Source organism: Phyllobates terribilis, unplaced genomic scaffold, assembly GCF_046119375.1.
Source record: "Phyllobates terribilis strain yellow unplaced genomic scaffold, ASM4611937v1 Scaffold_5__5_contigs__length_657084704, whole genome shotgun sequence".
NCBI lineage: Eukaryota > Metazoa > Chordata > Amphibia > Anura > Dendrobatidae > Phyllobates > Phyllobates terribilis.
In genome coordinates, this window is record NW_027362765.1 from 655,499,202 (window position 1) to 655,517,483 (window position 18,282).

General features: G+C 44.4%; 8 non-coding genes and 2 pseudogenes across 8 annotated transcripts; all 10 read left to right on the plus strand.

The window, feature by feature from the left end:
- Positions 1–946: 946 nt before the first annotated feature.
- On the plus strand, positions 947–1,137 carry LOC141149267 (U2 spliceosomal RNA). The gene has a single exon (XR_012245571.1). It is a non-coding gene; the product is annotated as a U2 spliceosomal RNA (small nuclear RNA).
- A 6,133-nt stretch (positions 1,138–7,270) lies between these two features.
- LOC141150728 (U2 spliceosomal RNA) lies at positions 7,271–7,465 on the plus strand. Its single transcript, XR_012246852.1, has one exon. It is a non-coding gene; the product is annotated as a U2 spliceosomal RNA (small nuclear RNA).
- A 1,115-nt stretch (positions 7,466–8,580) lies between these two features.
- On the plus strand, positions 8,581–8,771 carry LOC141149268 (U2 spliceosomal RNA). The gene has a single exon (XR_012245572.1). It is a non-coding gene; the product is annotated as a U2 spliceosomal RNA (small nuclear RNA).
- Positions 8,772–9,885: 1,114 nt separating this feature from the next.
- Positions 9,886–10,076, plus strand: LOC141149269 (U2 spliceosomal RNA). The gene has a single exon (XR_012245573.1). It is a non-coding gene; the product is annotated as a U2 spliceosomal RNA (small nuclear RNA).
- A 1,115-nt stretch (positions 10,077–11,191) lies between these two features.
- LOC141149444 (U2 spliceosomal RNA) lies at positions 11,192–11,382 on the plus strand. The gene has a single exon (XR_012245741.1). It is a non-coding gene; the product is annotated as a U2 spliceosomal RNA (small nuclear RNA).
- Positions 11,383–12,497: 1,115 nt separating this feature from the next.
- On the plus strand, positions 12,498–12,688 carry LOC141149270 (U2 spliceosomal RNA). The gene has a single exon (XR_012245574.1). It is a non-coding gene; the product is annotated as a U2 spliceosomal RNA (small nuclear RNA).
- Positions 12,689–13,803: 1,115 nt separating this feature from the next.
- LOC141149990 (U2 spliceosomal RNA) lies at positions 13,804–13,994 on the plus strand. Its single transcript, XR_012246265.1, has one exon. It is a non-coding gene; the product is annotated as a U2 spliceosomal RNA (small nuclear RNA).
- A 1,115-nt stretch (positions 13,995–15,109) lies between these two features.
- On the plus strand, positions 15,110–15,201 carry LOC141151279 (U2 spliceosomal RNA; annotated as a pseudogene).
- A 792-nt stretch (positions 15,202–15,993) lies between these two features.
- On the plus strand, positions 15,994–16,174 carry LOC141150357 (U2 spliceosomal RNA; annotated as a pseudogene).
- Positions 16,175–17,289: 1,115 nt separating this feature from the next.
- Positions 17,290–17,480, plus strand: LOC141149271 (U2 spliceosomal RNA). The gene has a single exon (XR_012245575.1). It is a non-coding gene; the product is annotated as a U2 spliceosomal RNA (small nuclear RNA).
- Positions 17,481–18,282: the final 802 nt, after the last annotated feature.

Here is an 18,282-nt window from a genome sequence, read left to right on the forward strand (position 1 = left end):
AACTTCAGCAACTGTGCATTGCATTGCCATGTAATGTGATGCAATGCTATCTTTCTAGCTCTCCCTTTTTACTTCCTTTTGGATAAACAGACATATTAGGCAAGCATTTTGGAGCTTTCACCTAAATAACTACAGGTGGTGAGATAAGCTGCACAATATAATTGACCTTTCAGTATATTGTTGCACACACACCATCTATTTAGCAAATGCCCTTGTTATCAACAGCAGCCTTTTAAACTCACCTGAGCTAACAGGTATGTGCGCTGGTTACTCTGCTGCGCTTAAAATTTCTTTTTTGGTTTGCTACAATGCCTTTTCTGAAACGTTGTCTCCTTCTGCTGGAACACTGACTTCTTTCATTTAATGCCTGCAGACTATAAAAGAGAACCCAACCCAAAAAGTTTGGTTGATTAGTCTGTGGCATTCTGTTAAACTGTTGCTTATGGCGGTCTCTGTGAGCTTCTCAGCGACATTCAGCCAGCCAGGTATCCTGCCTGCAGTAGATGGAATGTGGCAATGGAACGCTGGCTGCGCGTGTCATAATAGGCTCTGAGCCTTTATATACCTGTACACAGCAGCAGCCACCTTCAGTCTGCTGCTGGACAGCCAGCAGCAGCAGCAGGAGAGGTATGTAATCAAGAGCCCTCCTGCTAAGGGTAGACAGCTGCTCGTTCCACCCCACCCCCCGCCTTAATTGGTTCTCCTCCCTTCCAACGGTGTTGAGGCGGGTGGGAACAGCAGGGGGTGAAGGTGCTGTGTTTAAAGAGGTGGAGTTATGCAGATCTAAAACGCGTGGATTGCAGCAGCAGCAAGCCGAAAAGTGCAGGCATGTAAGGGATCTAGAGGTTGACAACATGTCTTCTTAACGGGAGTCCAGGAGCTCATCTCCACAAATGGACTTTTCAGGATCCTTGGGTGGCTCCGTAGTTTGAAACCAATTCTGGTTATCGCTTCTCGGCCTTTTGGCTAAGATCAAGTGTAGTATCTGTTCTTATCAGTTTAATATCTGATACGTCCCCTATCTGGGGACCATATATTAAATGGATTTTTAGAACAGGGAGATGGAAAAAGAGCTTGCTCTGTCCACTCCACGCATTGACCTGGTATTGCAGTATCTCCAGGACCGGTGCACCCCTTCTTTAATGCAGTTTCTAAAATCAGAAAGAATTGAATTCAATGTTTTTTGTTCATTTTGCTTGTTTGTCGGATTTTGGGATGGACTCTTTGGCTTTGCTTTTCTTCTCCTCATTGGATTTTTCATGTTCAAAGTTGCAGAAGCCAGATTACAAGCTCATTTTGGTTCAACTTCAGCAACTGTGCATTGCATTGCCATGTAATGTGATGCAATGCTATCTTTCTAGCTCTCCCTTTTTACTTCCTTTTGGATAAACAGACATATTAGGCAAGCATTTTGGAGCTTTCACCTAAATAACTACAGGTGGTGAGATAAGCTGCACAATATAATTGACCTTTCAGTATATTGTTGCACACACACCAGCTATTTAGCAAATGCCCTTGTTATCAACAGCAGCCTTTTAAACTCACCTGAGCTAACAGGTATGTGCGCTGGTTACTCTGCTGCGCTTAAAATTTCTTTTTTGGTTTGCTACAATGCCTTTTCTGAAACGTTGTCTCCTTCTGCTGGAACACTGACTTCTTTCATTTAATGCCTGCAGACTATAAAAGAGAACCCAACCCAAAAAGTTTGGTTGATTAGTCTGTGGCATTCTGTTAAACTGTTGCTTATGGCGGTCTCTGTGAGCTTCTCAGCGACATTCAGCCAGCCAGGTATCCTGCCTGCAGTAGATGGAATGTGGCAATGGAACGCTGGCTGCGCGTGTCATAATAGGCTCTGAGCCTTTATATACCTGTGCACAGCAGCAGCCACCTTCAGTCTGCTGCTGGACAGCCAGCAGCAGCAGCAGCAGGAGAGGTATGTAATCAGGAGCCCTCCTGCTAAGGGTAGACAGCTGCTCGTTCCACCCCACCCCCCGCCTTAATTGGTTCTCCTCCCTTCCAACGGTGTTGAGGCGGGTGGGAACAGCAGGGGGTGAAGGTGCTGTGTTTAAAGAGGTGGAGTTATGCAGATCTAAAACGCGTGGATTGCAGCAGCAGCAAGCCGAAAAGTGCAGGCATGTAAGGGATCTAGAGGTTGACAACATGTCTTCTTAACGGGAGTCCAGGAGCTCATCTCCACAAATGGACTTTTCAGGTTCCTTGGGTGGCTCCGTAGTTTGAAACCAATTCTGGTTATCGCTTCTCGGCCTTTTGGCTAAGACCATTTGGTTGCAGCCTGATAGGTGCGAGTTCTCTGGAGGAATCCAGGCCTTTTTGCGAAAGGATTTGGCGATTTTCTGTGGTATTATACCGACAGGTTTTGAAGATGAACTTCGTGAAGAATACTATCCGATTTGGAGTGGATCCATCAGTTTCCGAGAGGAATAATGTGTCCTTCATCGTGGAGAAACTTTTGGAAGGAAAAGCTGGAGCAAAACGAGGCGACTTCTACAGCGTCAACGAGTTTCCTAAATCAGGTACATATGACGTGACTTTTGTAGAAGAAAATACCTGCCTTGATGTGTTTGAGTGGCTTCGGAGTCACACTGATGATCCTTTCTTGGAAGGGGTGTGGTTTGAACCCTTGTTTGGACTTCAAGAAAAGATTGTGTGGGTAACAGTTTATAACCCTTTTACTGAGCCAGCATTGCTTGAAGGCTTCCTTGCACGGTACTGTGATTATGTGCGTAAAGGGGAAAAGCAGTTTAATTCTTTAGGTATTTTCAACTGCAAATACAAGTTTCGGGTGAAACTGAAGAAGGATCCTGGAAGTGTGGGAGGCTTTAGACATCCTCCTGCGAATTTTTCTGTGGCGGGACATAGGGGCTTCCTTTACTATGTAGGGCAGCCTATGTATTGCAGGAAATGTTACTGCTTTGGACATGTGCAGGATGCATGTAAGAAAGGGCAATGTTGCCGTAACTGCAAAGAGGAGGGGCATGTGGCAAGTGCGTGCCCGAAGCCCAAGGCTTGTGACATGTGTGGAAGTGGTGAGCACATGTTTAAAGATTGCCCGCAGGGTGTGCCCAGGAAAACTGATAAGGAGAGGAAAAAGGAGGAGGAGGAGAGGAGGGTTTTGCAGCAGATAGAAAGAGAAACTGCTAGAATGGAGAGAGAGCAGAGGAGGCGGAGTGAAAGGTCTGCCCCTGAAACTGTGAGTCTGAGGCCTGCTTACCAGAAGGAGAAAAAGGCACCTAAAATGGAGAAGGAGCTTGTGAAAGAATTGAGGAGAATGGAGGGGCAGATGAATGCAGCGGGAGAAGGAAGGTGTCCGGATACGTTGGACTTTCAGGACGTTGTAGATGCTGCAGATTGTATGGAAACTGGGGAAGGGTCATCACACCCTTCAGATCCTGAGAATATTGAGGAGTACTTCTCCGATGAGGGTGGGGGGAGTAGAAAGTGTCACAGGGAGGGTGGTGGGGCAAATGATGAAGAAGATATCAAGGCACCGCAGCGAAAAGTGGGTGCCAAGAAAGCAAGGTGGGGTGATGGTGATGCTGCTAGCGGCTCGGAAACGAGTTGCTCGGTTCAGATGGTGGAAGAAGATAGTGGGGGTGCTGGTTAAGGTTGCCTTGCAATATGCGTGATAATGCCTATTATAAGCTTTGACTTAAGTCAAAGGCTTTTTCTTGTGAGTGGAGTTTTTGTAGTGTTTTTGTAACTTTTCTGTTTTCGTTTTTTTTAGGAGGTTTAAAAAAGGAAAAAATGGGTTTTACTATAATTTCACAAAATGTGAGAGTGTTTAAAAATAAGGCCAGGAGGGCTGCAATTTTTGATTTTTTGGCTATGAAGAATGCATCGATTTTTTGTTTGCAAGAGTGTGGAGTGGTGGATGGGGTGAGAGGAGATGAATGGTCTCATGGAGCATCTGTGTGGTCGGGGAGTGCATGTAATAAAAATGATGGTGTGGGGATTTTAGTTAAAGGGAGGGAGGTGGTTTTGAGTGATTATGTGGTGATTGATGTGGGGAGGTGCATTTTAGCAAATTTTGAGTATAAAAATGTTAAATTTTGTGTTATTAATGTTTATGCGCCGGTGGAGAAAAATGACCGGAAAAAGTTATTTGAAAAAATTAAACTTTTTGTTCCGGGAAGAATGCCTGTGGTGATTGTGGGTGATATGAATTGTGATGTGGGGAGAGTGAATGTGGATGTGTCTGGGAAAACTTTGTTAGAGTTGGTTAGTGATTTTGATTTGCATGATATGCAAAGTGTATGTAAAGTGAGGCCTTTGTTAAATACCTTCTTTTCCGAAAGTGGAAGAATACAATCTAGATTGGATTACTGTTTTATTTCAAAAAATATGATTCCTGTTGACTATAAGCAGGAGAATGTTTTGTTTTCAGATCATGTGTGCATGTCGTGTGAGTTGGATGTGAATGTGAATGGGGTGTTTGGGAAAGGTTTGTGGAAGTTGAATGTTAAGTTATTGGAGTATGAGGAAGTAAGAAAGGAATATGCAAGACGGTATGAGGAGTGGTGTGAGTGTAAAAATGGTTTTGGGAATGTTTGTGGGTGGTGGGATTGGGTTAAAAAACAGACAAAAATTTTTTTCAAAAATTTGGGTTATAAGATGGCAGCAGTCAAGAGGAGACATTTTGTGAGTTTAAATGCACGTTTAAGTTTCTTGTATAAATTGAGGGAGGGAGGGATGGAGGTGGAGGAGGATATTTTACAAGTGAAAAAGGAGGTTCATGAGTTCTTGTTGGAAAAAGGGAGGAGTATTGTCTTTAGAGCAAAAGTTGATAATTTGGAGTATGATGAAAAATGTTCACGTTTTTTTTTCAAGAAGGTTTTTGGGAAAAAGCAAAATATGTGTGTGTTGAATGGAGCAGATGGAAGCGAGGTGAGTGGAGAGGATATGTGTGAGGAAGTGGCAAAGTTTTATGAGGATTTGTATGCTGTAAAGTGGAGGGATGAGTGTTTGGAGAATGATGTTTTGAGTACGTTAGAGAGTAAATTGAATGAGGCGGAAAGAGAGAGGCTGATGGATGCTGTGACAAGTGATGAAGTATGGAAGGTTATGTGTAGTATGGCTTTGAATAAGACGCCGGGGGAGGATGGTCTTCCAGTAGAATTTTACCGCATGATGTGGGATGTGATTGGGAGTGATTTTGTGGATTTTTGTAAGTATATGTGGGAAAATATGGAGGTGGCAGGTAGTATGCGTGCAGGTATGGTTGTATTGATTCCGAAAAAGGGTGATTTGAAGAGTCTGAAAAACTGGAGGCCAATAACATTATTGAACTGTGATTATAAGATCTACGCAAAATTAATGGCAAATAGGATGCGTGATGTGATAGAGAGTGTGATTGGGGATGAGCAGTGTTGTGCAGTACCTGGGAGACGGATTCACGAGTGTGTGTGTATATTGAGAGATTGTCTATGGGATTGTATGAGCCGGAAGAAGAGTGTGTTTTTGTTGAGCCTGGATTTTGAAAAGGCGTATGATAGGTTGTCGCATGGTTTTTTGTTTAGAGTGTTGCTGAGAATGGGTTTTCCTGCTGATTTTGTTGGGAGAGTGAGAAGTCTATATACAGATATTTATAGTTGTGTTTTAATGAACGGTTATGTCGGTAGGAGAGTGAATGTGCATTCGGGCGTGAGGCAGGGGTGTCCGTTATCCCCTGTGGCTTTTATTTGTGCAATTGAACCTTTGTTGTGTATGTTGAGGAAGGATAAAGTGGTTCGAGGTGTGCAAGTGCCGGGAGGTGGAGGAAGAGAGTGGAAGGTGAGTGGTTATATGGATGACGTGTGTGTATTATGTGATTCTGAATGTTCGGTGAGGCGGGTGAAGTTGTTAGTGTCTAACTTTTGTGGTGCGTCTGCATTTAAAGTGAATTGGGAAAAGAGTGAGTGTAAGGTTTTTGGAAGTGGTATTTTGAGTAGAGATGTAGGTGTGAACGTAGTGAGTGGGCCCATTAAGGTTTTGGGAGTGAAGTTTTCAGAAAGATTGGATGGGAAAGAAAGTTGGGATGACGCGAAAGAGAAGGTTGAAAAGAAGTTATGTTTTTGGAAGTTGAGAAGCCTTACTTTCTTTGGAAAAATCTTAGTCATTAAAAGCGTGGTGTTGCCTATTTTTTTATATGTTGCAGTTGTGTTTCCACCAGGTTATATGGTTTTGAGAGGATTGAATAGGATTTTGTTTGTTTTTTTGTGGAATTCTAAAATGGAGAGGGCGCGGAGGGAAGTGTTGGTGAAGCGTATGGAGAAAGGTGGTTTGGGTTTTCCAAATTTAGAAGTTTTTTTGGGTGTGAATATTGTGGTGTTTGTGCTGAAAGTGATTATGGGCGATGGAAAGTTTTCATGTATGTGTGGATATTTATTTGGGGCTTATTCTTTTCGTTTGAAGTGGAGAGAGAGGGATTTGCGGTGTCCGGTTGCTTTTGAGGTGCCCGTGTGGTATGTGTGGGTTTATAAGTTTTTGGTGAAGTATGAGTTGTGTGATGTGGATGTGAGGTTGTTGGGAAATAAGAAGGCTGTGTACAGGATGATTGAGTGTAGAGAAATGGAGAGTGGAATAAATTTGGTGAGAGGGTGTGATGTGCAAAAAGTATGGAAGAAGGTGCGGATGGGTGGTATGACAAATAATAAGAATGAGGTTGTGTGGCAGTCTTTGCATGGAGTGTTGCCAGTAAGAGAGTTTCAGAGGAATAGAGGTTTAGTGAGGAGTGAAACGTGTCCAAGAAATGGCTGTGGTGGAAGGGAAAGTGTGTTGCATGTTTTTTGGAATTGCCAGTATGCTAGAGATGTGATTGGGAGAATGGGGCCTTTGTGTAAAGAATTGTGTGGTGTGAATTTGTTGTCCTTTGAGTTGTTTATGTTTGGTTTGGGAATATGTGATGGGACGAAGGAAAGAGTCTTGTGGTTGATGCTTGCGTGTATAAAGGAAGTGTTATGGGATGTGAGGAATGTGTATGTGTTTAAAAGGAAGGAAATTGCTGTAAAGGATAGTGTGAAGGTGATTATGGGGAAGATGTATGTGTGTTTCCTATGGGACAAAAAGAGGAGAGGGGAAGTGGATGCGGAGGGAATATGGAAAGTTAAAAAGTGGAGATATTTTGTAAATACTTCTTGATCTTGTTTTCTGTGTAAGGTTTAAAAAGAAGAAATAAAAATTTTCCGGTGATGATGGGAGCAGCATTTGTGTCGTTGAGATGATGCAGCTGTTTGGAAGGAAGTTCCTTTGGTCGTGACTATAGACCGTGGATTTCCCCATCTGAGGGAAAAAAAAAAAAAAAAAAAAAAAAAAATCTGTTCTTATCAGTTTAATATCTGATACGTCCCCTATCTGGGGACCATATATTAAATGGATTTTTAGAACAGGGAGATGGAAAAAGAGCTTGCTCTGTCCACTCCACGCATTGACCTGGTATTGCAGTATCTCCAGGACCGGTGCACCCCTTCTTTAATGCAGTTTCTAAAATCAGAAAGAATTGAATTCAATGTTTTTTGTTCATTTTGCTTGTTTGTCGGATTTTGGGATGGACTCTTTGGCTTTGCTTTTCTTCTCCTCATTGGATTTTTCATGTTCAAAGTTGCAGAAGCCAGATTACAAGCTCATTTTGGTTCAACTTCAGCAACTGTGCATTGCATTGCCATGTAATGTGATGCAATGCTATCTTTCTAGCTCTCCCTTTTTACTTCCTTTTGGATAAACAGACATATTAGGCAAGCATTTTGGAGCTTTCACCTAAATAACTACAGGTGGTGAGATAAGCTGCACAATATAATTGACCTTTCAGTATATTGTTGCACACACACCATCTATTTAGCAAATGCCCTTGTTATCAACAGCAGCCTTTTAAACTCACCTGAGCTAACAGGTATGTGCGCTGGTTACTCTGCTGCACTTAAAATTTCTTTTTTGGTTTGCTACAATGCCTTTTCTGAAACGTTGTCTCCTTCTGCTGGAACACTGACTTCTTTCATTTAATGCCTGCAGACTATAAAAGAGAACCCAACCCAAAAAGTTTGGTTGATTAGTCTGTGGCATTCTGTTAAACTGTTGCTTATGGCGGTCTCTGTGAGCTTCTCAGCGACATTCAGCCAGCCAGGTATCCTGCCTGCAGTAGATGGAATGTGGCAATGGAACGCTGGCTGCGCGTGTCATAATAGGCTCTGAGCCTTTATATACCTGTGCACAGCAGCAGCCACCTTCAGTCTGCTGCTGGACAGCCAGCAGCAGCAGCAGCAGGAGAGGTATGTAATCAGGAGCCCTCCTGCTAAGGGTAGACAGCTGCTCGTTCCACCCCACCCCCCGCCTTAATTGGTTCTCCTCCCTTCCAACGGTGTTGAGGCGGGTGGGAACAGCAGGGGGTGAAGGTGCTGTGTTTAAAGAGGTGGAGTTATGCAGATCTAAAACGCGTGGATTGCAGCAGCAGCAAGCCGAAAAGTGCAGGCATGTAAGGGATCTAGAGGTTGACAACATGTCTTCTTAACGGGAGTCCAGGAGCTCATCTCCACAAATGGACTTTTCAGGATCCTTGGGTGGCTCCGTAGTTTGAAACCAATTCTGGTTATCGCTTCTCGGCCTTTTGGCTAAGATCAAGTGTAGTATCTGTTCTTATCAGTTTAATATCTGATACGTCCCCTATCTGGGGACCATATATTAAATGGATTTTTAGAACAGGGAGATGGAAAAAGAGCTTGCTCTGTCCACTCCACGCATTGACCTGGTATTGCAGTATCTCCAGGACCGGTGCACCCCTTCTTTAATGCAGTTTCTAAAATCAGAAAGAATTGAATTCAATGTTTTTTGTTCATTTTGCTTGTTTGTTGGATTTTGGGATGGACTCTTTGGCTTTGCTTTTCTTCTCCTCATTGGATTTTTCATGTTCAAAGTTGCAGAAGCCAGATTACAAGCTCATTTTGGTTCAACTTCAGCAACTGTGCATTGCATTGCCATGTAATGTGATGCAATGCTATCTTTGTAGCTCTCCCTTTTTACTTCCTTTTGGATAAACAGACATATTAGGCAAGCATTTTGGAGCTTTCACCTAAATAACTACAGGTGGTGAAATAAGCTGCACAATATAATTGACCTTTCAGTATATTGTTGCACACACACCATCTATTTAGCAAATGCCCTTGTTATCAACAGCAGCCTTTTAAACTCACCTGAGCTAACAGGTATGTGCGCTGGTTACTCTGCTGCGCTTAAAATTTCTTTTTTGGTTTGCTACAATGCCTTTTCTGAAACGTTGTCTCCTTCTGCTGGAACACTGACTTCTTTCATTTAATGCCTGCAGACTATAAAAGAGAACCAACCCAAAAAGTTTGGTTGATTAGTCTGTGGCATTCTGTTAAACTGTTGCTTATGGCGGTCTCTGTGAGCTTGTCAGCGACATTCAGCCAGCCAGGTATCCTGCCTGCAGTAGATGGAATGTGGCAATGGAACGCTGGCTGCGCGTGTCATAATAGGCTCTGAGCCTTTATATACCTGTGCACAGCAGCAGCCACCTTCAGTCTGCTGCTGGACAGCCAGCAGCAGCAGCAGCAGGAGAGGTATGTAATCAGGAGCCCTCCTGCTAAGGGTAGACAGCTGCTCGTTCCACCCCACCCCCCGCCTTAATTGGTTCTCCTCCCTTCCAACGGTGTTGAGGCGGGTGGGAACAGCAGGGGGTGAAGGTGCTGTGTTTAAAGAGGTGGAGTTATGCAGATCTAAAACGCGTGGATTGCAGCAGCAGCAAGCCGAAAAGTGCAGGCATGTAAGGGATCTAGAGGTTGACAACATGTCTTCTTAACGGGAGTCCAGGAGCTCATCTCCACAAATGGACTTTTCAGGATCCTTGGGTGGCTCCGTAGTTTGAAACCAATTCTGGTTATCGCTTCTCGGCCTTTTGGCTAAGATCAAGTGTAGTATCTGTTCTTATCAGTTTAATATCTGATACGTCCCCTATCTGGGGACCATATATTAAATGGATTTTTAGAACAGGGAGATGGAAAAAGAGCTTGCTCTGTCCACTCCACGCATTGACCTGGTATTGCAGTATCTCCAGGACCGGTGCACCCCTTCTTTAATGCAGTTTCTAAAATCAGAAAGAATTGAATTCAATGTTTTTTGTTCATTTTGCTTGTTTGTCGGATTTTGGGATGGACTCTTTGGCTTTGCTTTTCTTCTCCTCATTGGATTTTTCATGTTCAAAGTTGCAGAAGCCAGATTACAAGCTCATTTTGGTTCAACTTCAGCAACTGTGCATTGCATTGCCATGTAATGTGATGCAATGCTATCTTTCTAGCTCTCCCTTTTTACTTCCTTTTGGATAAACAGACATATTAGGCAAGCATTTTGGAGCTTTCACCTAAATAACTACAGGTGGTGAGATAAGCTGCACAATATAATTGACCTTTCAGTATATTGTTGCACACACACCATCTATTTAGCAAATGCCCTTGTTATCAACAGCAGCCTTTTAAACTCACCTGAGCTAACAGGTATGTGCGCTGGTTACTCTGCTGCGCTTAAAATTTCTTTTTTGGTTTGCTACAATGCCTTTTCTGAAACGTTGTCTCCTTCTGCTGGAACACTGACTTCTTTCATTTAATGCCTGCAGACTATAAAAGAGAACCCAACCCAAAAAGTTTGGTTGATTAGTCTGTGGCATTCTGTTAAACTGTTGCTTATGGCGGTCTCTGTGAGCTTCTCAGCGACATTCAGCCAGCCAGGTATCCTGCCTGCAGTAGATGGAATGTGGCAATGGAACGCTGGCTGCGCGTGTCATAATAGGCTCTGAGCCTTTATATACCTGTGCACAGCAGCAGCCACCTTCAGTCTGCTGCTGGACAGCCAGCAGCAGCAGCAGCAGGAGAGGTATGTAATCAGGAGCCCTCCTGCTAAGGGTAGACAGCTGCTCGTTCCACCCCACCCCCCGCCTTAATTGGTTCTCCTCCCTTCCAACGGTGTTGAGGCGGGTGGGAACAGCAGGGGGTGAAGGTGCTGTGTTTAAAGAGGTGGAGTTATGCAGATCTAAAACGCGTGGATTGCAGCAGCAGCAAGCCGAAAAGTGCAGGCATGTAAGGGATCTAGAGGTTGACAACATGTCTTCTTAACGGGAGTCCAGGAGCTCATCTCCACAAATGGACTTTTCAGGATCCTTGGGTGGCTCCGTAGTTTGAAACCAATTCTGGTTATCGCTTCTCGGCCTTTTGGCTAAGATCAAGTGTAGTATCTGTTCTTATCAGTTTAATATCTGATACGTCCCCTATCTGGGGACCATATATTAAATGGATTTTTAGAACAGGGAGATGGAAAAAGAGCTTGCTCTGTCCACTCCACGCATTGACCTGGTATTGCAGTATCTCCAGGACCGATGCACCCCTTCTTTAATGCAGTTTCTAAAATCAGAAAGAATTGAATTCAATGTTTTTTGTTCATTTTGCTTGTTTGTCGGATTTTGGGATGGACTCTTTGGCTTTGCTTTTCTTCTCCTCATTGGATTTTTCATGTTCAAAGTTGCAGAAGCCAGATTACAAGCTCATTTTGGTTCAACTTCAGCAACTGTGCATTGCATTGCCATGTAATGTGATGCAATGCTATCTTTCTAGCTCTCCCTTTTTACTTCCTTTTGGATAAACAGACATATTAGGCAAGCATTTTGGAGCTTTCACCTAAATAACTACAGGTGGTGAGATAAGCTGCACAATATAATTGACCTTTCAGTATATTGTTGCACACACACCATCTATTTAGCAAATGCCCTTGTTATCAACAGCAGCCTTTTAAACTCACCTGAGCTAACAGGTATGTGCGCTGGTTACTCTGCTGCGCTTAAAATTTCTTTTTTGGTTTGCTACAATGCCTTTTCTGAAACGTTGTCTCCTTCTGCTGGAACACTGACTTCTTTCATTTAATGCCTGCAGACTATAAAAGAGAACCCAACCCAAAAAGTTTGGTTGATTAGTCTGTGGCATTCTGTTAAACTGTTGCTTATGGCGGTCTCTGTGAGCTTCTCAGCGACATTCAGCCAGCCAGGTATCCTGCCTGCAGTAGATGGAATGTGGCAATGGAACGCTGGCTGCGCGTGTCATAATAGGCTCTGAGCCTTTATATACCTGTGCACAGCAGCAGCCACCTTCAGTCTGCTGCTGGACAGCCAGCAGCAGCAGCAGCAGGAGAGGTATGTAATCAGGAGCCCTCCTGCTAAGGGTAGACAGCTGCTCGTTCCACCCCACCCCCCGCCTTAATTGGTTCTCCTCCCTTCCAACGGTGTTGAGGCGGGTGGGAACAGCAGGGGGTGAAGGTGCTGTGTTTAAAGAGGTGGAGTTATGCAGATCTAAAACGCGTGGATTGCAGCAGCAGCAAGCCGAAAAGTGCAGGCATGTAAGGGATCTAGAGGTTGACAACATGTCTTCTTAACGGGAGTCCAGGAGCTCATCTCCACAAATGGACTTTTCAGGATCCTTGGGTGGCTCCGTAGTTTGAAACCAATTCTGGTTATCGCTTCTCGGCCTTTTGGCTAAGATCAAGTGTAGTATCTGTTCTTATCAGTTTAATATCTGATACGTCCCCTATCTGGGGACCATATATTAAATGGATTTTTAGAACAGGGAGATGGAAAAAGAGCTTGCTCTGTCCACTCCACGCATTGACCTGGTATTGCAGTATCTCCAGGACCGGTGCACCCCTTCTTTAATGCAGTTTCTAAAATCAGAAAGAATTGAATTCAATGTTTTTTGTTCATTTTGCTTGTTTGTCGGATTTTGGGATGGACTCTTTGGCTTTGCTTTTCTTCTCCTCATTGGATTTTTCATGTTCAAAGTTGCAGAAGCCAGATTACAAGCTCATTTTGGTTCAACTTCAGCAACTGTGCATTGCATTGCCATGTAATGTGATGCAATGCTATCTTTCTAGCTCTCCCTTTTTACTTCCTTTTGGATAAACAGACATATTAGGCAAGCATTTTGGAGCTTTCACCTAAATAACTACAGGTGGTGAGATAAGCTGCACAATATAATTGACCTTTCAGTATATTGTTGCACACACACCATCTATTTAGCAAATGCCCTTGTTATCAACAGCAGCCTTTTAAACTCACCTGAGCTAACAGGTATGTGCACTGGTTACTCTGCTGCGCTTAAAATTTCTTTTTTGGTTTGCTACAATGCCTTTTCTGAAACGTTGTCTCCTTCTGCTGGAACACTGACTTCTTTCATTTAATGCCTGCAGACTATAAAAGAGAACCCAACCCAAAAAGTTTGGTTGATTAGTCTGTGGCATTCTGTTAAACTGTTGCTTATGGCGGTCTCTGTGAGCTTCTCAGCGACATTCAGCCAGCCAGGTATCCTGCCTGCAGTAGATGGAATGTGGCAATGGAACGCTGGCTGCGCGTGTCATAATAGGCTCTGAGCCTTTATATACCTGTGCACAGCAGCAGCCACCTTCAGTCTGCTGCTGGACAGCCAGCAGCAGCAGCAGCAGGAGAGGTATGTAATCAGGAGCCCTCCTGCTAAGGGTAGACAGCTGCTCGTTCCACCCCACCCCCCGCCTTAATTGGTTCTCCTCCCTTCCAACGGTGTTGAGGCGGGTGGGAACAGCAGGGGGTGAAGGTGCTGTGTTTAAAGAGGTGGAGTTATGCAGATCTAAAACGCGTGGATTGCAGCAGCAGCAAGCCGAAAAGTGCAGGCATGTAAGGGATCTAGAGGTTGACAACATGTCTTCTTAACGGGAGTCCAGGAGCTCATCTCCACAAATGGACTTTTCAGGATCCTTGGGTGGCTCCGTAGTTTGAAACCAATTCTGGTTATCGCTTCTCGGCCTTTTGGCTAAGATCAAGTGTAGTATCTTTTCTTATCAGTTTAATATCTGATACGTCCCCTATCTGGGGACCATATATTAAATGGATTTTTAGAACAGGGAGATGGAAAAAGAGCTTGCTCTGTCCACTCCACGCATTGACCTGGTATTGCAGTATCTCCAGGACCGGTGCACCCCTTCTTTAATGCAGTTTCTAAAATCAGAAAGAATTGAATTCAATGTTTTTTGTTCATTTTGCTTGTTTGTCGGATTTTGGGATGGACTCTTTGGCTTTGCTTTTCTTCTCCTCATTGGATTTTTCATGTTCAAAGTTGCAGAAGCCAGATTACAAGCTCATTTTGGTTCAACTTCAGCAACTGTGCATTGCATTGCCATGTAATGTGATGCAATGCTATCTTTCTAGCTCTCCCTTTTTACTTCCTTTTGGATAAACAGACATATTAGGCAAGCATTTTGGAGCTTTCACCTAAATAACTACAGGTGGTGAGATAAGCTGCACAATATAATTGACCTTTCAGTATATTGTTGCACACACACCATCTATTTAGCAAATGCCCTTGTTATCAACAGCAGCCTTTTAAACTCACCTGAGCTAACAGGTATGTGCGCTGGTTACTCTGCTGCGCTTAAAATTTCTTTTTTGGTTTGCTACAATGCCTTTTCTGAAACGTTGTCTCCTTCTGCTGGAACACTGACTTCTTTCATTTAATGCCTGCAGACTATAAAAGAGAACCCAACCCAAAAAGTTTGGTTGATTAGTCTGTGGCATTCTGTTAAACTGTTGCTTATGGCGGTCTCTGTGAGCTTCTCAGCGACATTCAGCCAGCCAGGTATCCTGCCTGCAGTAGATGGAATGTGGCAATGGAACGCTGGCTGCGCGTGTCATAATAGGCTCTGAGCCTTTATATACCTGTGCACAGCAGCAGCCACCTTCAGTCTGCTGCTGGACAGCCAGCAGCAGCAGCAGCAGGAGAGGTATGTAATCAGGAGCCCTCCTGCTAAGGGTAGACAGCTGCTCGTTCCACCCCACCCCCCGCCTTAATTGGTTCTCCTCCCTTCCAACGGTGTTGAGGCGGGTGGGAACAGCAGGGGGTGAAGGTGCTGTGTTTAAAGAGGTGGAGTTATGCAGATCTAAAACGCGTGGATTGCAGCAGCAGCAAGCCGAAAAGTGCAGGCATGTAAGGGATCTAGAGGTTGACAACATGTCTTCTTAACGGGAGTCCAGGAGCTCATCTCCACAAATGGACTTTTCAGGATCCTTGGGTGGCTCCGTAGTTTGAAACCAATTCTGGTTATCGCTTCTCGGCCTTTTGGCTAAGATCAAGTGTAGTATCTTTCGAAAAGGCGGTTTTGGATGTTGGCCGCCCTAGTAGATTGATACATTATGCACACTGGGGTTTAGGCGCTTGTTAGTACGCCAGGTGGCTAATATAGTCATCTGGTGGAAAGCATGGCCCCCCAGGATCGACGCCATTGGGCCGGGGAAGATCGAAAGCCCGAAGTGTGAAGTGCCCCAGGAGTGGTGACCCTGGGGTGCCTTAACTCACTGGGATTGGGAACCCCACTTGAGTTTATGGCACATTTGCACAAGCACTTCAAATTTTCTTTCTTCGCACACACCCTTATTCCGGGCCTTCTGGCCTTAGGATGGGGAATTTTTCAATTCCCGGTCGAAGGTCCGGGCAGTATTATACTGTGAAACCTTCACTATTTATTTAATTTTTTTGTCACTGTGTGTCCACTTATTCACGTGTGTCCACGTCCTTACTAGGATTTTGTCGGGATGCGGTTCCCTAACGGGTTCCTCTCTTGGCAGGTCTAGGGGGGGAGTGTGTGGCCATCAGGTTCCGCTCCCCCCTGAACCCCCCTGGCTCTCCTCTTTCGGGAGGAGAGCGTTGTTGGCTCCCCTCTTCCGGGAGGGGAGCACAGTCTTTTGGCTCCCAGTGCCTTGCTCGGGTGAGAACTCGGGCAGGTATTGGGGGTAAGATTGGGTCGCCTCTGGTTTCGGCTGGAGGTGGCTATTTGTCCCTGTTCCTCGCTGTGGCCTTCTGGCTCGGAGGGACGGGGAATGGTTTGGGGGACCCTTCTCCTTTTGGAGAGGGTTTCAAGAAGACCAGCATCCTAGTGCACTTTTTTTGTGGCACTTGTCACTTTTTTAAGCGCACTCGGGTTTTGTACACGAATTCGGGCTTTCGATAAAAAAAAATCTGTTCTTATCAGTTTAATATCTGATACGTCCCCTATCTGGGGACCATATATTAAATGGATTTTTAGAACAGGGAGATGGAAAAAGAGCTTGCTCTGTCCACTCCACGCATTGACCTGGTATTGCAGTATCTCCAGGACCGGTGCACCCCTTCTTTAATGCAGTTTCTAAAATCAGAAAGAATTGAATTCAATGTTTTTTGTTCATTTTGCTTGTTTGTCGGATTTTGGGATGGACTCTTTGGCTTTGCTTTTCTTCTCCTCATTGGATTTTTCATGTTCAAAGTTGCAGAAGCCAGATTACAAGCTCATTTTGGTTCAACTTCAGCAACTGTGCATTGCATTGCCATGTAATGTGATGCAATGCTATCTTTCTAGCTCTCCCTTTTTACTTCCTTTTGGATAAACAGACATATTAGGCAAGCATTTTGGAGCTTTCACCTAAATAACTACAGGTGGTGAGATAAGCTGCACAATATAATTGACCTTTCAGTATATTGTTGCACACACACCATCTATTTAGCAAATGCCCTTGTTATCAACAGCAGCCTTTTAAACTCACCTGAGCTAACAGGTATGTGCGCTGGTTACTCTGCTGCGCTTAAAATTTCTTTTTTGGTTTGCTACAATGCCTTTTCTGAAACGTTGTCTCCTTCTGCTGGAACACTGACTTCTTTCATTTAATGCCTGCAGACTATAAAAGAGAACCCAACCCAAAAAGTTTGGTTGATTAGTCTGTGGCATTCTGTTAAACTGTTGCTTATGGCGGTCTCTGTGAGCTTCTCAGCGACATTCAGCCAGCCAGGTATCCTGCCTGCAGTAGATGGAATGTGGCAATGGAACGCTGGCTGCGCGTGTCATAATAGGCTCTGAGCCTTTATATACCTGTGCACAGCAGCAGCCACCTTCAGTCTGCTGCTGGACAGCCAGCAGCAGCAGCAGCAGGAGAGGTATGTAATCAGGAGCCCTCCTGCTAAGGGTAGACAGCTGCTCGTTCCACCCCACCCCCCGCCTTAATTGGTTCTCCTCCCTTCCAACGGTGTTGAGGCGGGTGGGAACAGCAGGGGGTGAAGGTGCTGTGTTTAAAGAGGTGGAGTTATGCAGATCTAAAACGCGTGGATTGCAGCAGCAGCAAGCCGAAAAGTGCAGGCATGTAAGGGATCTAGAGGTTGACAACATGTCTTCTTAACGGGAGTCCAGGAGCTCATCTCCACAAATGGACTTTTCAGGATCCTTGGGTGGCTCCGTAGTTTGAAACCAATTCTGGTTATCGCTTCTCGGCCTTTTGGCTAAGATCAAGTGTAGTATCTGTTCTTATCAGTTTAATATCTGATACGTCCCCTATCTGGGGACCATATATTAAATGGATTTTTAGAACAGGGAGATGGAAAAAGAGCTTGCTCTGTCCACTCCACGCATTGACCTGGTATTGCAGTATCTCCAGGACCGGTGCACCCCTTCTTTAATGCAGTTTCTAAAATCAGAAAGAATTGAATTCAATGTTTTTTGTTCATTTTGCTTGTTTGTCGGATTTTGGGATGGACTCTTTGGCTTTGCTTTTCTTCTCCTCATTGGATTTTTCATGTTCAAAGTTGCAGAAGCCAGATTACAAGCTCATTTTGGTTCAACTTCAGCAACTGTGCATTGCATTGCCATGTAATGTGATGCAATGCTATCTTTCTAGCTCTCCCTTTTTACTTCCTTTTGGATAAACAGACATATTAGGCAAGCATTTTGGAGCTTTCACCTAAATAACTACAGGTGGTGAGATAAGCTGCACAATATAATTGACCTTTCAGTATATTGTTGCACACACACCATCTATTTAGCAAATGCCCTTGTTATCAACAGCAGCCTTTTAAACTCACCTGAGCTAACAGGTATGTGCACTGGTTACTCTGCTGCGCTTAAAATTTCTTTTTTGGTTTGCTACAATGCCTTTTCTGAAACGTTGTCTCCTTCTGCTGGAACACTGACTTCTTTCATTTAATGCCTGCAGACTATAAAAGAGAACCCAACCCAAAAAGTTTGGTTGATTAGTCTGTGGCATTCTGTTAAACTGTTGCTTATGGCGGTCTCTGTGAGCTTCTCAGCGACATTCAGCCAGCCAGGTATCCTGCCTGCAGTAGATGGAATGTGGCAATGGAACGCTGGCTGCGCGTGTCATAATAGGCTCTGAGCCTTTATATACCTGTGCACAGCAGCAGCCACCTTCAGTCTGCTGCTGGACAGCCAGCAGCAGCAGCAGCAGGAGAGGTATGT